General features: G+C 37.3%; 1 protein-coding gene across 2 annotated transcripts in view; it reads left to right on the top strand.

Annotated features, from left to right (window-relative positions):
* The window catches only part of lmo3 (LIM domain only 3), a 54596-nt gene that overhangs the window by 5665 nt on the left and 27112 nt on the right, over window positions 1-21819 (top strand). The window lies entirely within an intron of this gene.

Genomic DNA, 21819 nt, shown 5'->3' with positions numbered 1-21819 from the left:
TTTTTAAATTTTGGCAGTGAGTTATATGAGCATTCATATTGTCTTGTCTTAAGTAATATTGTTATCTTCATTATTTGAACTCTTCTGCCCGCTCACACATTGTGCTGAATGCTTTCCATCTGAAACGTCTCATTTTAATAAGACGTTGTGTCCAAGGGATTAAATAAAAACAGTGAGAAATGAAGAAAACCAAGATGAATCCAAAGAGTGATAAACTATGGAGTGATTTCTGCAGGCATTTAAAGCTAACCGCGTTGAAAGTCTGATTAATGAACAGATGGTGGGGAATCGATTCATTTGGAAACGTAACTTATTTGCGGTGGATGTAAAAAAAGTTAAAAGTGAAATTATAAGTGACACAAACTGGGGCTGCAAAGTTCTCAAGATAATTTTCTGATGTTTTTCTGGTAGAGAAAAACTACTACGTAAAATGAAATTATGTCATGAGTTTACTTATTTTTTGGATTTAACAGGTTGAACTGAATGAGATGAGACAAGATTGCTGTGTTATAACATTTAAATCTGTGCCTTTATGAATATTAACTTTGCCCAAGAACTTGAACCTAACAGGGCTGCTTTACATCAAGAGCTTGAACTGAGTGATTCATTGTGATTGAACATTTATCCTATTGTTGAAGAAGATTTTAGGTTATAATATTTCTTAAGAAAGAAACTCTTTGGCTCGATCTTCTTCGATCCCAGGTCCTCCCGGCAGACTGCGTGTAGCCACACAGAAAACAACAATGAGTGCAGACGATTGTTTCTATTGGATTAAATTACAGAGTTTAATCCAATAGAAAACAACGCATAAAGTTACAGCAGAAACTGCGGAACAACATAGACATACATTCATTTACCTGAGACAAATGGAAAGAAAGAAAGAAAGAAAGAAAAGCAAAGACGTCTTTGGAGAATTGCCAGAGCAAATCTGATTTGTTACTCCTGTGTAGAAAGTTTTATAGTAAAGGCGTATTCTTGTCTTTAATTTATTCAAATAAGGCGTATCTTTGCTCATCCAACCAGAAGCTATCTCTGACCCTTCTTAAACTTCCTACAAGTCACGGTCTAAGGTTATTTGTCTCCATTGTTCAAACGAAGTGAGAGCAGAGACTCTCCTGAACTCCTGCTGTTTTATGGCTTTTCACAAATGAGTGTGAAAAGTTGGAACCTCTCCTGATTGTTTCCCACACAGATAAAGGACAGTTCAAAAGATCTTAGCAAACCATCTGCTGTAACTACAGGTAAAATAAAGGTCAATAGGCCAGAATAAGTTACTAATTTTAAAACTATAATTAGGCTATTTCCATCAAGACATGTTAAGTTTTAAAACTAGCATATTTAAATTTATTTTCTTAACACTATTCTGGACTTTTTTTTTATTCAGAAAAACGTCACCAGTGTTTTTTTGTTTTTTTATCCCACCTGGGATCTGAATTTTCTGTCCATCATACATGTTATTCTAAAGGCATAGTTCGCTCATTAATATTCATAAGTGCGCTTGTTGCCCAGATGTTTGGACAGAGTACAGACAGAATGACAACATCTGGAATGCCTATAACCCTGAAAGATGATGACGTCTGAAGAGTTCCATTTCAACATGCTTCAATGCAGAAACATGGTGTAAATCAACTTAGTGAAACTCAACCCTAAAACAACTTTTTGTTTTGCTGATAAACTGTCTAAACAGGTTGTTTAGGGTTCTATCTTTATATTTCTGTGCAAAGTTTGATATTTTTGTGCAGTTTGCTTAGTTTGCCTAAAACCGTCTCACTTCTGGAGTTGGAGTACCTAGCGTTGTCATGGCATCTGTTGAGCATTGATTGAAAGCTTTCCTCAGCTTTACAAGTGTGTGATTTATTTGCAATGTGGACACAGAGTGGAATGGGTCTGCTCTGTTCTGACTGTTGGTGAAGGTTTGGTGTTGAAGTGATGACTGTCAGACTGAGGAAGGAGGAGAAGCTAATGGAGGCTAATGGCCGCTCTCGCTGCTAGTTCAGGACAGTCAGCTGCAGAGCTTTGTCACCAACAACACAGAGTTTCTAGATTTATCACTAGCTGTTGTTTTAAAAATGTCACTTGGAGTCTGAAAAATTGACAGTTAGGAAGTGGACAAGTTTATAGTTGTTATGGCAACAGATCCAATATCTGTGTCATTCCTTAGACACTGCAAGTAAAGGACGCGTGCGAACCGTGAATTTAACAAAAAACTCTTTATCTGTAAAAAATACAAATACAAAAATGACGATAAATCAGTCCCTTTTCTTTCTTTCCAAAAATACACAGTCTACACGGTCAAAAACTGTTTTTGCTCCGTGTCTAAGTAATCCAACCGTGTCTAAGCAATCCGGACAATGGTTTCTTTTTTCTTAAGGCAATATACAACCCGACAGGAAGTAAGCCTTTCAAAATAAAACTAAATTGCACAATAAAAATTCCTAAACAAATATCAATTGTCCTAACTAAATTTTATAAAATACAAGCAGACCATCTTACACATAACTTAAATATTTCCTATTTATGGCTCCAACAATAGTGTTTCTTTCATCGTGATCATAGCTCCACTAATCTCCTCTTTCAAATAACAAAACATCATAAATAACAAAACACTTTGATGTGAAAAGTCTTCTTCGTATTGGTCGGTTGGCAGGCACTTATTTGTGGGCATTACAGTGTACATATTACATATCAATAACCTGAATCAGCTGATCACAAACAAAATCAGCAGTTCAGAGATGTTTCCCCCAAAACACACTAAACAGTAACACCATGAAGCGGCTCATGCAGTAGTCCACACAGCAACAGAACACAAAAGTGTCTCAGACATAAAACTCTCAGTGATCTGAATGTGACGGATCACTGCAAAGCTCCTCCGGTTTGTCCAGCTGGAGCCTGTCATCGCCTTTCACACCGCCATCAAACATGAGCTGAATCCACATACAGTTACAGGAAATACAGAAAGATAATATTTGATATAACATATAGGTGTTACTATCCTTCAAATTAGAATATGGCTTATTTAAACACCATATAAATATGCTGATCAACCCATTGTGTTTTTATAGATGCAGTTACTCTACTTCTGTCTTGGTGTGGTTTTTAAATGGTAAAAATAACAGTGATGATAGTAAAATAAGGACATACAGTGGCTTCGATACTCTTATTGAGAAAGTGCCACTGGCTGCTGAGGTAAACTCGTGTCTGAATGTTCTGTGTTGTGGTGTGTTTACATTTTAAAGATAAGGGATCATGTCATGGGCTGCACTGTGGCGTAGTTGGTAGAGCAAGAAGGCTCTGGGTTCAATTCCCGGCCCGGGGTCTTTCTACATGGAGTTTGCATGTTCTCCCTGTGCATGGTGGGTTCTCTCGGAGTACTCCAGCTTCCTCCCACAGTCCAAAAACATGACTGTCAGATTAACTGGCCTCTCCAAATTCTCCCTAGGTGTGAGTGTGTGTGTGTATGTGTGTGTGTGTGTATGTATGGTTAATTGTCCTGTCTATCTGTTGTCCTGCAACAGACTGGCACCAGCAACCCTCCCGACCCCAATAAGGGACAACGGTGTATAGAAAATTGATGGATGTATGGGGTCATGTCATGTATTGTACGTTGATATTTTCATCCTGCTGAGAAAAGTTATGTACCTGCAAAGATGTTGCAGTCGCTGGTGTTGGGTCTGGCTCCTTTACACTGATGAAATGTAGAGTATATAGTGATGAGTTTGGCTGCATTTCTACAGTAAACTCCTCACTTACAAGCTCATATGTTCCTCCATGTTCCTTTCGGGTTTTAAAAATGGAATAAAAAACCCATCTCCATTCATATTCTCCCAATCACCATATCGTGAATCCCTCAGGCTTAAACAGCAATGTTTTGTTGCTACCACAATTCTGTTGAGAATTGGATTCATCTTGTTCTCCACACAGACTTTACCGCTGCCATTGTCCTGAATGAATATGGCTGCTGTAGCATTTTGATGTCATTAGTGATGAGAGCCATTACAGTTACAGTGCAGACGTATTATAAAAATGAAGCACTGACCAACACATTCAATGTCTGTTGATGATTATGATGATGGCAGTCATCAAAATGTAATGTTTGTTTCTGGTTTTCTCAATTTTTGACTGATTGGTGTTTGTAATGACTGCATATTTTTGTGGTTTTACGATGTAGAGCACTTTGAACTGCCTTACCTCTGTATACGCCATACAAATAAACTTAATCGATTGATAATACTCAATTGGAGGCTCAATTGGAGGCACTTTATTTTGCAATTGGAGGATTGCAAAGTAAAGTCAGTGCAGCTCCAAAATCCATGGTGCTTTCAAAGTGACAGATGAAGTCTGTCTTTTAGTTCTACATTTCAGACTTCTTTTTGCTTTCTGACAATAAAACTGTAGAAATGTGACTAGGATAGTTCCAAGTCATTTTCATAAAAAAAGATGATGAAGATTTTATGTGACAAAGAAAGGTACAGAAAAAAAGGTTTGGTTAGTTTGATGCAGTGCAATGTGAAAAAGAACCACAGCAGCTGAAAGTGGAACAAATGTTCCAATTTTGGTCACCAATCAAACCAAGTTAACCGGACTATAAGGTGGGAAGACGGCTTAAATTTGCAGCAATTGTGACTTCTTGGGTTTGGGTGATCTGTGAACAAGTCTGCAGAAAAATATTTGCTATTTCTTTCAAATACTACAAAATGGAACATGTTGGCCTTGTACATAAAGGAATGGTATAAACAACAATATAACAAAAAATGTTATGACAAACAAAGTATGCACTGGGATTGGTGCTGGAGTCTGACTCAGAGTTGGGAGAAGGGCAAACATACATTTGATGGTGTCAAACTGAAAGGAGATGGTTTGTTTTAGGATTCAGTCAAACTGAAAGGAGATGGTTTGTTTTAGGATTCAGTCAAGACAAAGCATGCATTTATCTGCAAAGAAAAGCATCTGTATATCCATACCAACTGAGGTGAAGAGAAAAATACAAGCAGCAACACTTCTATTGACTTGTGAGAGTTTTGGCTGTTGTGCAACAACAACTGCTTCTGTGCTTGTTTGAGTCTGTGTGGGGAACAAAGTGACAACCTACCAGGATGCTTAAAATGTCCTAAAATAACTTCAGGCTTTAGAAAAATTTTATAATCAACTCAATGATTCATTCTCAAACATAATTCCCACTGTTCAGACTTAAGAATATCTTCAAAGCACCGAAGTTCAGATTAATAATTTGAATTTGGAGAATCTGTAGCTAGAGCTGACTCTCAACTCTGAGAGAGAAGAAAGGAGAGGATCCCTCATAAGGAGAGGGGTCCTCTCCTTATGAGGAGAGGATCCCTCATAAGTTCATAATAATTCAGATTTTAATAATTGAAGCAGTAAACATGAGCTTCAGAGGAATGTAAATTGGGAGTTCACTGAAAAAAAAAATTCCAGAAATGTGAAATGTTTAGCTCAAACTTCACTTCAGTTTTCCTGTGAACAGCAAATTTAATCTTGAAGCAATTTTAAAGTACATTTTGTTATTGGTAGAAGTTTTTCTGTCTAAGAACATCTTGCATCAAGTGACTGGCTTTGCAGCATCCCTCCTCTGAGGTGACTGTGTACTTCAGGTGCTGCCTCCCTACCAACGCCATTTTCTGGGTGGAGTTCCATTCTAGAAATCCCATCTTTTCTGCAGTGGAAATGATGAGAAGATGAAGCTACCCCTGCTCCTAAAAATGTCTGCAGTGGAAACTCACCCTATATTAATAACCATCTAATGCAGTGTTTCTCAAATTTTTTCAGGCTATGTTTATACATGCCAGCAGAGGTGGAAAGAGTACAAAATATTAGACTACTCAAGTAAAACTACAGTTATTTTTGATTAAAAAATTTGCACATAAATACAAGTAAAGTTACTAACATCAAAAGTAACAAGTACCTCATTAAAATTGTACGTTAGTTACTTTGTGATGAGCAAAACAAAGTTCAGCTCATCACAAAGGAAATGAGAACATGTTAGTCTCAAACTGTTTTTATTTCACAGCGCAAATTTATAAATAAAAAAGCAACACAAAATATTTTGTGTATTTTTAATGGGTCATTATTTTTTTTTTTTTTTTTTGCCGGTTGTTTTTTTTTCTTCGGTTTTGTTGTTTTTAATTACTTGCTTCCAACTTAGGCCCTTGTTTTTTTTTTTTCAATTTTAGTCAATACAAATCATAATCACAAATATTTGATAAAATTGACATTTCTAATTGTTGTTAAAATATTATTCCAGCTTATAAATATATGATAAAGCTGCTGCCTGTACTTACAGTTAAACTGATGCATTAAATTCAGCAAGGGCTTTTCTTTTTCTCAGATGTTATCTTGAACTAAACTTGATAGGTTTTGCTCCTCTGTCTTCCCATTGATGCAACGCTATGAGATTTTAATACAAACCCAGCTGGAAGATCAGTGCTGTTTTTTCTGGTGTATTCTCATGTTATATTTTTACTCATTAATGGATACAATTTCAAATTTAACTGACTAACTTTACTCAAACAAATTTAAGTAATAGTTTGGGTTTTGTAGACAACTTAAGGTACAAATTAGAGAAATTGTGATTACAGTAACAAATGTACATGTAAGGTTTGGTTAGTAACTAGTAACTAATTACTTTCCGCAATATATATTTTTTCCACATTGTGAAGTACTTCTACTTTCTGTGTTATCCATACAGGGACCCTACAGTACAATAAAATATTATGATTTTATTTGTTTTGGATCACTCAGTGAGCCACTGACTATTTTCGTCATAGTAGCGGCACAAATTTAAAACTACTTTCAACCCTGGTAAGAACAAATACAACACTTAAAATATTTGAATACCACAACCACAGAAATCTTTTGTGTTGCCTGGGTTCTGCTTATCTTATTAGGTTGGACTGAGTGTGTGTGAAGCTATTCTGTATTTAGGTCAGATCATCATCCAGCGCAGGCAAGATAGTAACTGGTGATAGTATTTTGGAATGCTGTGGATTAGTTAACGTGTTGTACTAGTAGAGGGTGTTTACCAGTTACTAATAGCCTCTCTACAAACACACAAAAGATTAGCAATGGAACAGACAAAAGTAAGATATTAGCTGATTTATTAGGTGACAACAGTTCAACAATTTTTGGCTTTGCTGTTTGTGATGCAAAGAACAATCACTTTAAGACAGTGACACTATTTTATAAAGTTCCACTTAACTTTCTGCTAATGTGCTTGACTACAACATTTAGCTTCTTCAGCAAAGACCCTTTGTGATGGACTTTGTGAGGATGTCAGTGATTATCTGCTGAACAAGTGTCAAGTCAGTGTTGTGGCTTAAAGATTGTGTAAGGTGTGATAACATTTCATTTAATGTTTTTGATATCTTACTGTTTTTGTTTTTGATAGCTGCAAGCTATAGTCATCAGAATTGTTGTTTGTGAAACAAACCTATTTAATTAACCTCACTTTCAGTTTAATTCAACTGAACTGAATTTCAGAAGGAAAAAAATATATTTTGTAGTAATATTCCCATTTATTGAGATGCACCTGAACACCATATGGCCATAGTTCCTCATTCTAATCATCTTTGGCCTTTCTATTTTACATTTTCTTGTCTCTCCCACTTAAAGAAATTTCTGCCAATGTTAGTAGACCAGAAGCAACCACAGTTGTTATTTTTACTTATTGAGAAGGGGAAATATATTAGGTTTAGTTGATTTGCAGAGTGTACTGGAAAAATAAATGAGATGGGCATTCATTATAAACTTTAATCTGTACTCCTGGTCAGCCCCATGCTGTTTAGCAGGGAGGCATGTTATAAGGTGTGACATAACCAGGGTTAATAGAATTCTTCAGGGGTCCGCTGGCCTGAGTGATGTAATCCAGCCAGCAACCAAATAGTAATCCTGCATCACAACATGGGCACAAAACAGGAAAAAAACTAACTGGATGTGTGAGATGTGTTTGAGTGAGATGTTCAAAGAGGAATGTTTTGCATATCTGTCTGCGCATGTGTGTGTGTGTGCGTGTGTGTGTACCATAGCCATGTAACTCCAAACATAATTACAGGTTTGATCTCTCAGAGTTTGATTTGTCCTCCGCTGTCTCTGAAAGTCATCAACTAAAGTAAGATCATCCTATCAGTGCATGATCCATCTGAAGCAGAGCCTCCACTCACTATGATGGTGGGATTCCACTGTTTATGTAATTTGAATAGTCCAAACTAATAATGTTTGTAATAAGGGGGAGGACAGTAGTCTGGATGGCATATTTAGGTTGAATTTTGCTAAGAAAAAGGAGACAGCAGTACTGCAGCCGGCACAATGCAATGCCCGCCTTTATTCCAGGTGGAGGCTTGACAAAGCTGTTGACCATCAGTTTTAATGGAAAACTGTAAAGTCCAAAAACCCAATTTGAAGGCAGCATTTGAAAAAAAGAAACTCACTTTATTTCGATCTATTCATTCACTCTTTAATCCAACTTCAATTTTCCTCTACGCTGCTTTTACTAAAATTGGGAATGTAAGCAAGCTCCCCAGAAACACGACTGGATTTAATAACAGTTTGGAAAGCCAGCCACCTCTAACAGACAACAGCATGGTTCCTTGTAGGATATGTTCTTATTTTCTCTCAGAATCAACTTTGTAATCTGCTTTCATCTTATGGCCCTGTTTATTAATGAAAATGATTTTCTTTCTTTCCATATTACATCACTGTTGTATAGTATTCTTAGGGTTGTTTTTTTTTGTCATGATGTGGAGGTGATGGTGAGAATGAACGCTGAGACCCAGGTAGAACATGAATGGTGATTTAATGATGAAAATGTAGCTCAGACAGTCCAGATTACAGGCTGCACGGCAGAGCGGAAGCTAAGGCTCAGCACCGGTAGCTAACAATATCAATAAACTGATACTGTTAGCATCAATCAAAACAGGACAGCACAGAGACTCAGAAACAGAACCTAAATAAACACAGAACAACTCAAATCCTCACAGTTTTGTTTCTCTTTTTTTCTTCTTCAAGTTTTATGAAATGGCAGCAAATAAAAATGTAAATACAATTTGAAAATACTTTAATCATCCCAAAAGGAAAATTCGACCTTGTTGTAACTCACATCCTGAAAGTATCTTCTGTTCTGGATTTTGATGCTGTGGGCAGGAAGGATCTCAGGTAGCAATCAGTGTTTCAATTAATGTGAAGAGGCTTCTGACTGGAGATTGTTGCTGTATGTCGGTCATGACATTCTGACAGCTCACTTTCTGGGCAGCAGAGGTGATATTCCACAATAATACACTGGGTGACACTTTCACTTGATGGCATATTTGTTGTTTGTCATTTGTTCAAAACATGAATGATAGTTTAATTAATTAAACTACGGCAACACCTTGGTCTTCTTGATCTTTTCAAGAATGGCAATTATTCCTGTTGCAATCTATACAGTATGAAAAATAAGTACTGAACACATCCATTTTTGTTCAGTAAATATAACTCTAATGGGAAATTTGATATTAATTTTACATCTGATGATGGGAACAGCTCAAGTAATCCACATATACAAAGAATTAAAATGGAATGGCGAAGGGAATAAATCATAGAACACATGAAGAAAAAATTATAGGGAGAAAAAGAAAAAGCCTACAGCTGCCAGAAATCTGGCCCTTCCAGTGCAAATGTCAGCTAGGTAAGTCATAGTTAATGATAACTAATGAAAGTAAATCGCTAAAAGTATTTCATGATGGGTTAAACAAAGTAGGTCTCTCAAGACCGTTGAACCATTTTTCTAAAACATTGGCTACTGACAGCACTGCTTACAGGCATGTTCCTGAACTTCACAATGAGCACTGCTGGCATTATTACCCAAAAGAGAAAATAACTTAATTTACATGAAAACCAGCCACGACTTGGTACTTCTAACAAGGTTTCTGACTCAGGAGACTGAGGAGTGACCAAGAGTTTTCCCAGATCCAACACAAGGTCTGTAGTTAAATAACAAAACCATTCCGAGGCTCAGGATGTATTGTTCTACCAAACTTGAATCATTCGCAGTCTCCTGCATGCAGATGGGCCTAGTTAATTCAGTTACAAGAAGCTAAAGTTTTAAAATCAAAAGCTGCACCAAGAGCTAAAGGCAGCTGTGTTCACTGAACTCTACCCAGCTCTGGCCCAGTAGCTGCTCTGGAGGTCTGACTGAAGCTGCTGTAGTTTGTCATCTTCTCTCCTGGCTGAGACATCAGGCCAGCTCTGCTGTATCTATGGTCTCCCTCACAGTGAAGGGCACCAGGCTCATAGTCAATAAGCCCAGAACTTGATTTTTACTTGGCACCTCTATTACAAGCTCTGCAACCACATGTTCTGAACTTCACTTAAACAATTCAGAAACTCTCACTAATGCTTTAAGATGATAACTAGGATCAAATGGAATGTCTGATTCAAACTGATTTTTTTTTTTTTTTTATTTTTTTTGTAAAGTGCCTTGAGACAATTGTTGTGAATCGGCACTTTAAAAATAAACTGAATAGAATTGAATTAAGATCCAGAAAGCTATTACATAGACTTTGTTAAAATGCAGCAAGTAATAATCACGTTAGTGGAATAATAAACTAAGTTTAAGTAAACCATCATCATGTATTTTGCCTTTACAATAAAAGTGCAATTATAAATTTAACACAAGTTATTTTCTACTGTCAGTAGTGTATCATCCATCCATCCGTCCGTCCGTCCGTCCGTCCGTCCGTCCGTCCATCCATTCAAAAATGTTTTTTTTTCTTATCAAAGTAATTTGTTTTAACTAGAGATTGTTTTCATTATCTATGGACTAAAATAAAAAAATAAAAATTCTAATCTATATTTCTAAGTATTTTCTGATGAGAAACAGTATTAGAAACAGGGTCTGACAAACAGCAAAGAACAATTTACTTCTACTGATCAGAATTAATAGGACTTTGGCTAGAATAAGGAATGATGTACTCCAACTAATCATTCAACCGTTGTAGGCTCTAAGAGCTCCAAGATTTTTATCTGACTTTTCCCATCATCCTGTCTGGAAAAGACTCTCCTTTGCTTATCTGACACCTAGTTATCTTTTCATGAAGTGTGGACCAGAGGGCAGGAAGAATAGATCCAAGAGTACTTCTTGTGTCTTAAATACTAACTGATCAATAACATAAATAATCCTGCCTTTGCAGCTGAAGAAACTGTTCAACACTTCAGGCTGAACGTGGTCTACTGACTTGCACAAACCATCAGTAGAATTTCTAATTATACCTTACGGGAAACACCGGAGTCTATGGAGCCCTGAACTCAGAAATATGTGTGTCTTGCTCATAAGCTATTTCTTCTCCCTTTTCTCAAAAATTCACATCACATCTAGAAGGGCCAATCAGCCAGCAGATGATGCACACTGGATGTGTGTCATGAAGGACAAATTGAGTTTTGAGTACCAACTCAGCTTACCTTGTGAAATGGGAGACATGTTTTTCACAGGATCAAGGAAAAACCTTTGAATCAAAATAATAGCTCATTAAACATGAAAACTAGCATAGCAACAGAAATCTAGCTTCTTCCTTTATCACCCCAAGATCTTTGATTCAGAAGTCTGAACATTAGAAAGTGTTAGCTATACTGCAGAGTTTACTCCCATGAAAGGAAGACATTCTGAAGATGTTTTGTCCTCTGTAGAGGGAGATTAGTGGAGCAATCTTCTCCTCCACCTAGCAGCTAATGCTGAGGAAGCATTTAGCTTGGATGTTTGTGGTCAGAATGATTAAACTCAGATTAAATACTGTATTCAATCAGTATGATCAACCTTAATGAAAGGCCTCATCCAGAAATAAAACTATAGACACCATTAAACTTAATAAAACCGTTTTAAAGTACTGAAGTAAAAGACCATTTATATTTTTTAGGCTTGTATTTTTAAATTCGGAACATTAAATGTAAAAAAATATATATTTTACTTTTATCTTAAGCAAGTAAACCATTTGCTAAAGTCTAAACTATGCTGTCTTGTTGAATACCTTAAAGCAGAGATTGTGTCGGTTTTGCCAGTCCCAATCCCAACTGAATCCCATCTCTACAGCTTGTTATTACAATAGAGCACTTGGCATCCATAAAGGCTCTCCTGCTTAAGCTTTTAGGGAGACTTGAGAAAGGAGAATGCGGCACTCAGTCCTGTCATCCTTGCCACTTTATACCTTTTTATTCTTTTATTCTTCACAAACACACCAAAACACTCCCCTCTCTCCTCACTTTCCTGTTAGGTCTCAATCCCATGGCAGTCTTTGATGCTGCTAATTAGACTCTGCATCACTTAAGAGAAGTGGTAGATGACCACTTGATTGTAATTACACAAGCTTCCATGCACCACACCCCACAAGAAGCCGTTCTATTCCCCTCTCTAAACACGCCAGTCTACCTTCATGAAGCCAGACAACACAATGTCAACTACTACTTTGAGTTAGATATTATTGATACATGACTGAGAAATATCTTATTTCATGATGCATCTATAAAATGACTAAAATGAAGCTGTTTATTGAAATAATGCCTCCTTTATGTCAGAGGAGTTATTCTTCATTAAAAAAAGATAGAGAGAAATAAGAGTACTTCCGGGAAATGCTATAATGTACTTTTTAATCATAAAAGAATAAGTTAAATTTCAAGAATCCTATAATTTGTGCAAAAGTCATTGACATTGGAATAACAAAAGTTTAACATATAGCTTGTAAGTCAAGTTGGAGTGCATGCATTGAGACTGGAAGCAGTGCATCAGTTCTTCACAACCCAGAGTCCTACTGCTTCATCTGCCTGCCAAAGCACTGAGAGCGGAGGAAAGCTGCAAGCTTTTCATTAAGTTAGGTTAAACTTTAGTCAGTCAGTGTGTATCAAACTCCAGCTCATGGTGCAATTTGTTCTGCCAATATCTCTCAAATAACATTGGTTTCATTGAGGCACACAGCCATATGTGTAATTTGATTTGATCCAAGGAATGAAGTGATCTGATCCTCCTCATGCAGCTCTCAGATCTTCTCTTCATATTTAAATTTTTCAGTAAAAGTCTAAAATCTACTGCTTGCCTTTTTTCTGTTTTTTTTTTTGTTTGTTTTTTTCTTTGTGTACAGAAAATACAGCGAAGGTTTAATTTGGCATTTACCAGAGTTTTATCCAGCAAATGCCAGATAAAAAAGTAAAAAGTACAACGTTTTACCGTTTTATGAATATAATTTTTCATGAATGGAAATACTATGTGAACAACTTTACAAAATAATTATATTGATTTGAAGTGTGCCTCAATATACCAGAATTCATTTAATTTGATTAAATATGGAATTAGATTAGAATTAAAATGCATTAAAAATTAAGATGCATTTTTTTGCGCATTTTGCTACAAAAGTACTTATTATTTAGAATGTTTTTTTGTTTGTTTTTAAAAACAGATTATTATTAGTTATTATTATTATGTCACTAAACGTGAACTTTTTTAGACAATACTTCAAATCATATTCACTCAATGAAATTGAGTACAAAAACAAAAACTAGTCTGTCAGTGTGAATAACTAGTCCTTTTGAAAATCTGTCCTCAGCTTCACTGAAACATTGATTACTGTGCCCTGGTGAGATGTGACAGCATGAAGCTGAGCACAGAGCTGGTGGCCAGCTTTGTGTCATGATGTAGGAAAAAATGATCTTATGTTGAATATGAGATGATTGTAGATTTTCGTAGAAACAAGAATATGACTGAAACAAATAGAACAGTGTAAATGTTCACACAGTTGTTTAGCAACCATTTTAAAAAAATTAGACAGGAATGCAGACTCAAATGTAGGTCTGCTATTGGTTGCAGGCTCTTTCATATGTTCCTTATGAAAAGTTTTAATATCCTGCAGCTTTTAACGTGTCCTCAGAGAACATGTTCAACTAACAAGTTTAGTTGAACATGTTAGTGGAAAGTGAGTTCGTCTAGCCAGCACTTCTAGTGGTTATCTAGTGTGTAAATTCCTCAGAAGAGTTTAAGAAGGTAAAGAATATCTCTAAGCCAGTGGAAGAAGGACTGGTTGAGGAATTTTCCATGTGAGTAATATTACTCTCCTAGCAATAATGGTCATAAAAGCTAGAGAATTTCCCTGAGATGGAGTTAAGGGGTTCTTCCACTAAAGACCCCAAACAAGGCACTTATGGTTTGGGTCAATTTTCCTCCCAACCACATTGGATACAGCAGAAAATATCTCCATCCTAAAGGTACTGAGTCGGGGGCACAGCCAAAACAGATGAATGAGTTTTGCAGGGAACTTTTCAGGTCTCATACTAAACTGATGGATAAAATTACATGCTGCAACTTTAAGGTAAACTCACAGTGGAAGAGCAAATAATTTAAGGTTGATGATAATGCAGACATCATTATCATCAGCATATTCTTTCGACAGATCAGGTTTGTCAAAGTCTCATTTGTTTTCTCAACACTATTTCATATTAAATCATAAAATATTAAGCAGCAGGTGTCACATAAATCCATTCTAAACGTGAGTTGTTTTATGATGTATAGTCTCAGAAATTACAAATGCCTTTAATCAACAGTCCAGGGATCCACTTATTGTATTTGAAGCAGACTGAACCTCAGGAATGCAGCGCCACACAGTTCTTTGTAATGAATGAATGAGACAGATCGTGGATAAGACAGCAGTGCTATGAGGAGAAGTAAATATATAAAATGATGGCTTTAGTGTCCTGAGCATATCAAACCGTTTAATAAAAACATTCCTGATGTGTTTCTTTGGATGACCACATTTATCATGTTCTAAGAAATGTTGAAATTGCAAATCAGTTATTCTTGCTAATTTTGAATTATTTACAACTATGCAGTCTCTGTTGTAATGAGTGTTGGCATTATTTCAGTAACTCTTGAAAAAGTGTTTTAAATTTATAAAGACCCAAGAGCTTCAGCTTCATCACGTCCCTATACCTCTAATCAGCACAGGGTCGCTGTGTTGGCTTCTTTCCATCACATTTGATATAATCTATGCTTCCAGATTAACCTTTGTGACTTTAATAAGAGGGTCTTAATTGACATCAAAACGACAGAAATTGTTGCTTAGGTGTACTGTTGAAGAAAAACATGATCTCACCAAAAGGCAATTGTACCTGTTTTGTAAGTTTTAATTAAATTTAAGTGCAGTTTAAAGATTATTCAACCTTTTGCCACACACTCTTTTTTTGTATGTCCTGGAGGTCATTTCTATGCATATATTAATGGCTTACCTAATCTCTCCTCTCCTCATTCACAAGGATTTCCAGATTAGGTTTGGGCCTTGAGTATGACTAATTTTTAATCTGCTACAGGGTACAGAAAAGAGAAAATGTTTTAGTGTATAGATAAAATTCCGACAAAAAGAGATGGATATTAGCACCTTTAAAAAAAATAGACTTGAATTTAAAGCATAGAAAAAGATAAGAAAGATAAGAGATATATAGCAAAAGTAAAACAAAATTAACCAAAAACAAAATTAACCAAATAAAGTAAGTTGAAGTTGTTAAAACTTAACTCTCAGTGATAAATGTACTCTTAACAAATACTCATTTTCCAATCAGACAGAAGCACAAGACACGTTCTCTTAACTTGAGTGAGTTCATCTTTCTATGCAATGGCATCACAGTAACCAAGACAACAACATTCAGAAAGTCAGAATCAGGATGCAGATCTTTAATATCAGTAATTTGCTAACTAAAAGGTGTGAGGGTTAAAATGTTTCCTTCTGTAATTTTAAAAATTTAAACTATTGTGATTTACTGTGTAAATTCTTCAAATCTAAAAACGGCACCTACAATATTTCCCTGAAAACCAAATTGTAAAGAATATAAGAGATGATTAAGTTTGATAACAGTTGCTCTGAAACGACTTTCTCCCACTCTTAGAGGTCAACAGTTGCCTAATTCATCTCCAATTCCAGAATTTTGCAGGAGAATCATCAGTTTTTATTAGAAAGTCTGTTGATTCTGCTGAGCTTAAATCATTGTTTTCTTGAATGGCTGTTTTTGCTTGAATGCTGTACTGGTTTTAAAATAGTTGTGCTGATGTGTTTTATAGGCCAACATACCACTTTGATCTTAACAGTCCAACAGACATTATTCAAAAGGTGTTGAGGTTTGTAGAGATTCAATCTCTGAAACCAAAGTTATGCTGCTATGCTCTTTTTAAGGAGAAAGGGCTTTTTCCTGAAAGCCCATCCAAACAGCCCTTGTCTTTGTCATATCCAGTGAGTTTGAAATACAAGTCGGTTTTTCATTCTTTCTTAAGACAAGTTTAGTCTGCAAAGCTTTCTTCCTTTTTCTCTAATTACTGTGGAAAACCAATTTTGTCTCTTTAATTTAACACCTGTCTTTTCTAAGTTTAATGAAAATGTGAAGCAGGACTCCAATTATTGCACCTTGTTTCTTCAGTTTATTGCCATTAACATAATGTAATAATATGTCATGACTGTTCAGTTGGACTTGCAGCTATCTTTTTTCCTTCTTTTTAAGAATCAGAGTCATTTTCCTGAGTATGTAGTTCCAAGAAAAATTCTTCGTCCACTGCATGCAGACTTGTTTTTCACACAAAGATGTTCAAACCGCTGTATCCAAGCTGCTTTGTCTGTGTTGGTGGTGTCCAGAGTGCATCCAACGCTCCACCTGGTGGCAGTTAAAACAGGTTGCAGCCTGTCGCAGAAAATGACTGAGTTAAATTGAAATGTGTGATTTTAAGCTTGAGTTCTTTGTAATGCTTAAAAATCTAACAACAAACTATATATACATGTGCAGTCCCTGACATCCTTGTATACTTGTTCAATTGCTAGCTTACACAAACCATAAATCAGCCATATAGGCGCATCGATGCAGTGCTGAAGTTAAACTGAGCATCAGAATAGGGAGAAAAGGAGATTAAGTCACTTTGAATGCAGCGTGGTTGTTAGTGGCAGACAGAATGCCATAAACTTCTCATCTGATTGGATTTTCACTCACAAGCATCTGTCAGGTTCACAGAGAAGAATCTAAAAAAGAGAGAATATACATTGATTTGTAGCTGTTGAGGATTAAAATGTGTTTTGACCCTAACCCTAACCCGCCACATAGGAACAGGAAATCCAGGTTACAGTTCACATGCTCCCCAAAGTTGGACAGGAGAGGATCAGAAAAATGTTTCCTGTTCTGCTGTGTCTCAATCTTCAGCCTAGACGTTCAGATGGTAGGGCCAGAATTTGGAGTAAATAAGAAAGAATCTTGTCCTGTGCCAATGGTTCAGGATTGTGGAAGAGTTGTAGATATTCTGGGTCTCTTTGTACCAGTCTGGCCATCATTTAACCTTCCTTAGAGTTGTTGCAAATGCAACTTCAAGACCTGAAAGTCTAAAAAGGTTTTAGTTTGAACAGAACTTCTTACTCGAAATAGGAACAGGAGGCTTTCTGTAGCAACAGTAAAAAGAGCTTGGCATTTTCTTTGCTTTTCGTTTCGTTTGATGTGCTTATGTCCCTCCACAGTCACTGCTTGTTGAGAATGGGCGACATGTGTTGCCTGAAACACTCTGGGGCTGCAGGACCGCCACATATTTGGCTGTCACTTCCATTCTGCAGGCATGTGAGAGGATGATAACAGAAACCCTGCTGTGAGACACACATCGAGGTGCAGTATCGGCCCCTCTCAGCCTCACAATCTTTGCCAAACACTGGTTTGGTCTGGTTTCACAGTTATCTGGTCTTAAACCAATATACTGACACACACACAGAGCCAGTGTGTGGTAACAAAGACGAAAACAAAGGAACACAAAAATCCTCACGCTTAGTTTGGTATTGTGACATGAGAGAGGTTAAAACAGCTGCATCCTAACTATTTATGCATCACTCCATTTTCTATGCCCAACATATCCTGCTCAGTGTGACGAGGTGGGGGGTATACACTGTAGGGGCTCCCAGTCCAATGCATGGCTGACACAGAGATATATGAAACTAGCAACCTGAAATGCCTTGTCTCTCCAATGTACCTCTTTCAAGGTTTTGTGTGTTTGTAAATAAATAATAAGGTTTTGACACAAGAAAACCAGTAAAACCCTAATCCTAAAAAAATTACATATTTGATTGGGAAACTGAACTAGACGAACACCCATGTAAGGTTACCAACAGAAGGCAGCGTAGCAGAAGGAAGATAGCCCAACAACATTGCGCTAAAACAATAGCAATGTTGAGAACTGCAGCCAGAATACTGAAAAAAAAAAAAACATTAAGACAGACTAGGACTGATTATGAAGATGTTAACACTATCTGGCATATGAGGGAGTTGATGTTGGAATGATACGTTAATAAAATCAGTATTATTGAAACTCCTGGAGCAGCAGCCATTTTTACAGTTTGCTCCTGAACTCTGCCAGTGAATGTCTGTTGGCCTTCTTTGTTAATATAAGAAGACTGGGTGAAGCCATTGGAGTCAAATTAAATAATATTAAATTCAATTTATTTTTATTGCACCAATTTACAACGTATCATCTCAAGGCACTTTATAGTAAAGTTAATTCAATCCAGTCATACATCCAAACAATGCAGTCAAGTTTACTTGACCCAATTATCTTTACCCAAACTCATCCAAACCCTACATATATCCCTTCTTATTTATTCCTGTTCATATCTGTGTGGTGATAAAAAGCATAACTCAGAGAAAATCTTTAAGCATAATTCATACCTCCTGATTCTGCTGCCCAGGTGACATGATTTTCATCATCTGAACTCGTCTACAAGGGTCCGCTCAATGTCTCTGTGAATGTCTGTGACCAATCCTTTGGATTTGTGTGTGTGCGTGTGTGCGCGTGTGTGTGGATGAAGCGTTGCTTTAGTTGAAGTGGGCAGCTTCAGCCAGGCCTTCATTAGTATCCCTTGTTAATGAAGCAAAATGGCGATGAGGTTCAGGAACAAATGAGCTAAAAACATGTCTCAGCCTGGGAGAGTGACTGACTGGAGCTGCTGCAGCATGGAGTGCAGACGGGGCAGAGCAGAATGTAGAAAACAGTATGTTAAAATCCTGACTGGTTAGTGTCAGTCCTGCTTACAGCTGTTTATATTGATGGTATTGGCGGGGTTATGAGGCCTGAGCTGAGTCCCTCAATGACTTCTGAATTAGTTGGCAGCGTGGTGGAACAGTGAGACTCTGTTTTACACCCACCCACAGCTTCTCTGTTACCTGCCAGGTCTCTGCAGTGAACGGTGCTGACTGAGATCTTTAGCTTGGACTTGAAAATAAAATACTATGACAGAAGTTTTTCTTAGCCAAAAATCCACAGTAAGATAAACATCTGCACTTTTGCATGAGAGTACTGGTGCATCTCACACCATAGTAATTCTGGTTTGTGCTCATCTTCTTTCTACTATTATTAACTGGGCCTTTCATAACAGGGAGTCCTCACTTTAAGTCATTGGTGAAATCAGCATTTTCAAACCAGTGAATGGCAGCAGCATGATTGATGGAAATAGTCCTTTGACAGGTTGCACTGAGGTGATGAGAGGTCCCAGTTCCGAGTATAACATGTGGAATAACAGGGTTACCTGTGTCACTGTTAGAACCTTCCCGTTGGCTNAACAAATGAGCTAAAAACACATCTCAGCCTGGGAGAGTGGCTGGCTGGAGCTGCTGCAGCATGGAGTGCAGACGGGGCAGAGCAGAATGTAGAAAACAGTATGTTAAAATCCTGATTGGTTGGTGTCAGTCCTGCTTACAGCTGTTGATATTGAGGTGATGAGAGGTCCCAGTTCCGAGTATAACATGTGGAATAACAGGGTTACCTGTGTCACTGTTAGAACCTTCCCGTTGGCTTGGCTTTTCTTTTGAAACTCAGAAGGTGTTTTTGTTTGTTTTTTTCTTAAAGTGTCAGTTGTTTTAAAAATTTTCAGTTTGCACATGGGCACATTCTCTGATTTCATAAAGTCAGTCAAGCAATTACCATTCCATCTGTAGAGCAAAACTGCTCTGGTGCATGTAGGCAAGCCACTTCGCCATATTTCATTCCTGATATGCTGAAAATATAGAATTTTGGATTTTGGATTAAAATCTTGAATTAGGGACAATAACTAGCTAACTAGAAGTAGCAGAAGTAGCCATAAACAGGTTGGGGAGAAACCTTCAAACTGATATTTAAGTGAAACATTTCACTGCTGTGCTGCCTTTGCTGCCTCACGAGTGAGTTTCACTAAAACATTGATAGGAAAAATAATTGATGTACTTCCCTATATTATCACCTTCTTCTCATAATAGATCCCATAATTCCTTGTTAGGACAGATCGGTGTTTGGGTGTAGATGAGGGCTGGTGGATCTGGCAGCCTCATAAGTGAGGGCAGTCAAGGAGAAAAATTGTATCCCAGTGACAATTCCCAGGTCATGCCTGTGGTAATTGAAATAACTTTGACTCTTGAGTTGTTTAATCATTGACAATCTCATGAATGGTGAAGAGGGACTAATTACATCTGCCCCTCCCCAACTTCCCTTAAGAATTTGACTATCTGGTCAAATTGACTTCTTAGATCAAATTCTAATGTAATGCTGCTCATATCTGTTCTGCTATATTGCTTCTGGATCTTTTTACAGATGGACAGGTTAAGCCTTCTCTACTTTCCATGTAGAACACCAGCATTGTTCCAAGCATGGTTAATAACACAATAGTTCCATTAAAAAAGCCGATGAGAGATGTGACAAATCATTTGTCTGTTATTAACCCTGAGTCTGTAATTATGCAAATTGCCATAGATTTTCCCTTGATGCTTTAAAGTGTGATCTGGGGCTTGTTCTCTGCATGCCGGGCAGACGGGAGAATGGTCATGCATTACTGAACTTGCCACATTCATCATGTTGACTGATGGCACAGGGAGTCAGTCCCCGGGTCCTGGTGGTTAATGTAGTGGGTAATTAACTGTCATTTGCCTAGTAATAGGACGATGATCAATGGTTTGTGAGGAAACAAATTCTAATACAGAAGCTGATGAATGCATGCCGAGGCTGGAGCAATTTATGTGGCAGGCAAGACAGGAGGTGAGGGCTGGGCAAAAGAAACGGAGCACGCAGCTTCCAGCAGACCTTCTTCTTTCTCTAGCTTCTGCTTCTGTCTGAGCAGTTTACACATACAAGTCTTCACTGATTGGCCCTTTTTGTTAAAGATTGTCCAATAACCTGTTTTTGTTTCTTATTTTACTAAATCACAATGATTAAGATGTATTCTGTTTTCAAATCACCATGCTAAAGGTAAATAAATGCAGATTGTGACGCAGCACGCCAGACATAGAAGCAGGTGAGTCCATGGGCAGCTGTGGTTCACTGGGAAGATAAGGCATCTGGTAATGTGAAGTTTGTGGGTTTGATTCCAGCTTCCCTGTATGAGCAAGACACAAAACCTAGAGTGGCTTTGTGAGTGAGTTTGGTGAATGTGCTTCCAAATGTAAAAGAGCTTTGAACTGTAAGTAGGTATGAATAGAAAATGGCACAGAAGGCATTGTACATTACAGCTTGATTTGCCACTGGTGAGTGTCACTACAGAAACCCTCAAATATATCTCAGCTTCGTCAAGCTGTTTTATCAATTACAGAAGAGATTTGAACTATGAGGACTCACCACTGCTCCTTTCTGTTTGGAAAGTCCTAAACTGTGGATGTTACTAAGCAACACACTGCAGAGTCCCTCAGTATGGATCTAGGGGAAGCTGGGGTAAGTTGGGCCACCTGTAGTCCAGCACACCTGAATGGCTGAATGACCTCCTATTTTATTTTATTTTACTTTTGATATTTTCACTTTTCACTTTTGACAGCTCTTTAAAACTAGATAAA

This window comes from Poecilia formosa, unplaced genomic scaffold, assembly GCF_000485575.1.
Source record: "Poecilia formosa unplaced genomic scaffold, Poecilia_formosa-5.1.2 Scaffold587, whole genome shotgun sequence".
NCBI classification, from domain to species: Eukaryota; Metazoa; Chordata; class Actinopteri; order Cyprinodontiformes; family Poeciliidae; genus Poecilia; species Poecilia formosa.
This window is presented reverse-complemented; position numbering and strand designations above follow the sequence as displayed.